This window comes from Glossina fuscipes, unplaced genomic scaffold, assembly GCF_014805625.2.
Source record: "Glossina fuscipes isolate IAEA_lab_2018 unplaced genomic scaffold, Yale_Gfus_2 28, whole genome shotgun sequence".
NCBI classification, from domain to species: Eukaryota; Metazoa; Arthropoda; class Insecta; order Diptera; family Glossinidae; genus Glossina; species Glossina fuscipes.
Window position 1 is genome coordinate 8,462,103 of NW_023998423.1, and position 6,000 is coordinate 8,468,102.

The window sequence follows — 6,000 nt, forward strand, 5'->3', positions numbered from 1 at the left end:
AGAACTTGAGGAATTGACAAAAATTGGATAGCCTTCTCTTGAAGCCAGCCTCAGGTCATTAGATGAACCCTATGAAGTCAGCGGTTGATAGATAATGTTTTGCAAATTTTCCGCGAAAAGCATTAGGTTATCGCTTTAGAACAATTGAATAACCTTCTCTTGAACCCAGCCTCAGGTCGTTAGATGAACCTTATGAAGTCATTTATGAATGCGGTTCGACAGATAGCCGATAGCCGATTGCATTAGGCTATCGCTTTAGAACTTGAGGAATTGAGAAAAATTGGACAGCCTTCCCTTGAAATCAGCTTCACCTCATCAGGGAAATTTTGAAAAAAGCTTCGACAAATTGCCAGACTCTCTCGAGTTTCACCAAATCATTAAAAATGTTGATGATCGTAATGAAAAACGGAAAAACGTTAAGAACAACTCTCCTGTTGATTGCAGTCCTGAAGAGTGTTATTGTTCCCAAAGTTAAGCGATTCTGAAGCCAATAAATAGTAGAAAAGCGGAGAGAGCTATTTTCTTAAGTTTTCCCGCATAGAAGTATTGATGTTACTATAGACGATGGTTTATGAAATTTCAGACCAGTATCGTTTTACTTCGGATTATGTTTGCAGGAAGTACACATAAGAGAGAAAGAGAGAGAGAGAGAGAGAGAGCTGTAAGAGAGAATATAAGAGAGATGTAAGAGAGAATTTCATCATCTCATCAAACGATTTTAGATATCGCATAAAAAATGCAGGGTTTGAAAAAGATAAGTTAGGCTTGATGCATATAATGCATTTTTACGTCAATACAATGACTTCATAAGAAACTCGCGAGCAAAGGCCAAGAAATTAAATAAGGAAAACCGAGCTGCATATATTCATATCAGACATCGATCTAACATTTGATGCCTGTATTTATGGACAATAATCCAACAGCGAAAAATTGTCAACTTTCTGAATTGCTTTACACGTTGTGTGATCTAGTCAGGGATGATTTCATAATGATGGCCAATTTTGAGGTTATGTTAGGTTATTTCTTTCAAACATCTGATCTGAATAAGTCAATTTGAAATTTCTCTCTCTCTCTTTTTTCTCTATTATCTTAATTGTTTAGAATTTCTGAAGAATATTTTTGTTTCGTAACACATGGGATAAGATATTGAACAGATTCTATAGGCAAAATTGATTGCAATGAGATACAGTTTTTATTAGAAAAGAAATAGTTAAGATTTATTTTCTCTCCATTTCATCCAAAAGAGTGTATCGTTGATGTTATGCAATTGCGGTTTCTTGTTACGATTTCATTTTCTTTGGTTGTTATTTTTATGATTTTACTCAAACTTTTAATCCACTCTACGCGCACTGATAGCTTATAAGCAAAATAATGGCCATTAATCAGCTGCCAATTGATTGAATGCAACATACGTTCATGTAATAAATTTTGATGTAACTTTCCATCTATGTAATAATACCATGTACAACATATCCATCCCGAGCGCATGTGTTTGCATGATAAAATTAATTTATTGGCCTTGTGTGATTTGACAGCGATCCGATAGGCTTAAATGGCTTCGATGTAAGTCGGTCGTTACTATTAAAAGAATTAAGAAAATGAATAGAAAAGAAACCGTTTTTCCTAATTTGATTTTATGCTATGCATGAATTATATACATATAGGACTGTTGTGAGTTTTAATAAGCAAACTGACTACAAAAAATTTACGATAACTTAAAGTAGCATATGCTGTTCGAATGGCATTCGCTTTGCACTATCTTAAACGATCCCATAAGTATTCAAAATTCGTGGGGGATTGATATGCTGCTGTTGATTGAAAAACAAATTTTTTTGAATGAAATCGTAACCTAAATACATTAAAAGCTACCACTACTTGAAACCCATTTTATCGCATTTTTCGTTTTTCAAAAATTTATCAAATTTCAACTGATATTTTTTAAAAACAGTGTTAATTGAAGAAATTTTTCAAATTTTTTCCAAAAAAAAAATATCAAGAAATTGATGGATCTTTTGGAAATAAAATAGAGAAAATTGCTCCTAATCGCAGAAAGGTATTATCACAATTCTTATGAATGAAAGAAGGAATCGGACTTTATTTTTTGTTAGATACTTACAAAATGAAAAAGTCCACGATATTTTCGGACAAACAAATTCAAAATGCAATTGCTATTATATTTCGACATAGAAAATACTTATTTGCATATAATTTAGAGAAAAATTTTTCTGGTATGTTGACCAAAAGGGCGATAGTTCGCCAAAATACATTTACAGAGTTATTCACTTTTCTTGGTTTCACTTGAAAACACCTATCGAGTTTTAGAATTACTTAACAATCAAAATCCATAAGTTGCCGTCGCCATCTTTTTATACCCATCACCTAAGGATGAAGGATGTATTCATTTTATGGAAAGGTTCGCAACGCTCACAAAGTAGCTGCAGAGGCCCCACAACTTATATACATTCTTGATTAGCATCAAATTTATTATCAGTACTCTTGTAAAGCGCAGAAACAGGCTTCAAAAGCCCCATAGCGTACACAAATTCTTGGCCAAATTGAAATTTAAAATGCATCTCAACATCTCTGTCTGTTGGTCTGTCCATCTGTCTGTCCGCGCAATTGTGTAGTACATGTGGTAATCGTTCTCATGTTAATGAAAATGAAGATATCGCCCAAAAACTTGCAAAAGGATTTGGGATGTGACTTAAACTTATCCAAGTGCACGCCTACAACGTCCACGTGCTTATGCGATAAAAACTTTTATTTTGAACATAGAAAAATATCATTGGCGCCCAATCCATATTATAGAGCATGAAAATTTAGTTCTTTTACTTTTGTTTGTCTTGTTCAGGATAATGATGGGTATAAAAGATTCACGACCAAATAAAATTTCCTTACTTGTTATATGTAACTATGTAAGTAAATCAGCTCATAGGGATGTAATATATATACACTTGACAAGAAATTGAAAGGTATTTTGTTACATGTAAAGTAGCTTCGGCGCCGCTTTTGGTGCAGCTTTTCCATTACTTGCACTAAGGCTATCTATGCCTTTATTTGATCCAATTTACTAAATATGTTTCGCAGGTTGATTATGAAATGACTTGCAGGCTTTTGAGATTCAGGCATTGGTCTTTCGATCACGTTGATTGAGTTCGCAACTGCAACGTCCAAGAGAGCACATATGCCACCCAGGCAAGTGAAAGGACTATATTTTCTCCCGTGTAAGCCCGAAAAAAGACCGAAATAATAAGAAGACTGTCGAACAAGATCTTCTGAAGTTGTAATATTCCGAGCTTTGTTAGGAGCGGACAAATTTGTAAACTATCGTCTGCTTTCTGTCTGTTAATCAAATTCTGGAAATAAGAAAAAGAAGAATGTAACATACATAACCTCACATTTGATACTTTAGATATGCTATTGAAATGGTAACGAAGAAGTTAACCAATACAATGATGGATAGAAAAATTAATGAAAAATTATTCATTCTATGCTATAAATTTTAGAAAATTCAATTAATTCATTTTTATATTTAGATATTTAAATAAGAACAATTCGAGCGAACAAGCCAACGACTAGTGGTTATCAATTTGGTCAAGGTTCGAAAATAAATGCAAAATTTGCTTTAATTAAAACCACTGGAAAATTCATACGTAACTTGATTCAAATATTGAATACTGATCACTTGAAGAGACTTTTTTGTTAGTTATGCGAACGAATATCTATTATAGCGATAATGAAGTAGATTAGTAGAACTTGTTCTAAACTTTCTGCAGACTACTGCAGGTTTTAAGTAACAGCATTTATGCGAGCATTATGGATCAATTGCATGTCAAAATTTTGTATATGAAATCAATTTGCATCGCATGAATCGACGAGTATGTTATATGTCAATAACGGGATACGAGTGACCTTTCATTTTCAAGCCAGGGACAGCAAACAGATGGAAAATGGATTGGAATGGATTGAAAAAAAGCATAGTGGGGTGAATGAAAACAAGGACGTACAAGCAAACGCGTATAAGTCAAAATTACATATTCATCAATCAAATATATATATAATATTATGCATATGTCTACATACGTTTGCAAAGGGAGTGACAAAATTAATATATTTTCATCCTTCATTGAAGGCTGTAAATAAAAGCAAAAAAAAAAACAAATTGAAGCGGTCCAAGCAGCGACTTTAACAGTAGCGTTAAAATAAAATTACACAGCAACACACCTCTACAACACCGTATTTGCTCTTTAGCTAACGTTAGGTGTAAACGACAGATTTAGAATCCGATCGAGAGAGCAGCACACGGCAACAATTTTTAGTCACTTGAACATATGCGCATGCAAAAAAAAAAAAAACAAACAAATAAATAAATAAATAAATGAAAAACACACAAACATTTAATATCAAAAACACTTGATTCAATGATACGAAAAAGAAAAAACGTTTAATATATATACATATATATACACATATATATATGTAGTATACATGTATATTTGTATATTCTATTTATTTATTTATTTATTTTTTTTCTTTTTTTTTTTATTTTTTTTTTTTTTTTTCATTTTTCTTTTGCCATTGACCATAACAATCAAAGGTTAATACTTGTAAGAATGACAGTAACAGCAATAACGATATGAGATAAGTATTTAATAAATTTGCCAAGTAATCAAAATCATAATTACGTTAACATTTATGCAAAATTTTCAAGCTTTAAATATTTTATTTAGAAAATCAAAAGAAACGTAACGAAATGTAATTCAAGTGCTATATGTATCTTTCAGTTATGAATATGACAAATGAGTTGCACTTGATATTGAGAGGGTTTCAAAGTCTGTCTGTCCGTCTGTCTTATCATCAAGTATGCGCTAATACTTTAAATGCCAACATTTGAATTGCACCAGCGACGACCGCTAACTTAACGTATACTTAAATTGGATGACCTAGAATATATTATATTTTGTTTTTGGTTTTCGGTATGCATGCACTACTACTACAATTGCGGTGGCAATGGTTAATATGTGGTTTATATTCTGTTTCAAGTATATTTCAATCATTGGTTTTATTATATTTAAATGCACACATACACTTGCATATGCAGATATAATTGTATTATCAATATATATATATATATATTATACATACATATAAGTATGCAAATAATATAACAAATTTGTAATAAGTTATGTTCTCTTAAATTACATTTGAAAGGTGTTTAACTGATACAATTAGAAAATTTTACAAATCGGTTTTCACACGTGGGTGTAACACCAAATTTGACGATTCTGTTCTCTTGTTTTTTTTTTTTTTGTCTTAACCAGTCAAATTTAGTCACGAAAAACGATATAATTAATAGCAGAAAAAAAAAAAGAATCGAAAAAATTTTGAGACAATTTTTCGATTCAAAATGATTTACAGAAAATATAGTTACGACAGAGATAGATTGCTGGAGGACACGCTAGATAAGATATATAATCTCGATTAATATCAAAACCAAACATAGCTTTGCTAAGTAGCATTTAAGCATTAGCAGCATGAGCAGATTAGATCATTTAGGCATTACGGACCGTCAGAAACTTAATAATTTATGGCTTTAAATTAAGTCAAATGAATTTATGATGTAATAAAATAATCTAAGAATGTTCTGTGTGTTCTGATGTTTTTCTATATAAATATGTATATTTTTTTGGATGAATCCCAAAATATAGATCAAAATAAATTAAAACTAGATCGTACAACAAGACCTAGGTAAAGCGCTTAGAATTTACACTGTAAAGGAATGGTTTACCGCCCTTTATATGTTCCTAGACCTAGTTAAAACACTTAAAATTTACTCTGTCAGCTAAAGGTTGAACACCGTTTATATGTTCCTAGACCTAGATAAAACACTTAAAATTTACTCTGTAAACGAAAGATTTAATGCTCTAGACCTAGGTAGAACGCTTAGAATTTGCACTGTAAAGGAATGGTTTACCGCCCTTTATATATTCCTAGACCTAG

At 31.7% G+C, this 6,000-nt stretch overlaps 1 protein-coding gene across 5 annotated transcripts in view; it reads left to right on the plus strand.

Moving 5' to 3' along the window:
- The window catches only part of LOC119636815 (venom metalloproteinase 3), an 89,405-nt gene that overhangs the window by 46,345 nt on the left and 37,060 nt on the right, over positions 1 to 6,000 (plus strand). The window lies entirely within an intron of this gene.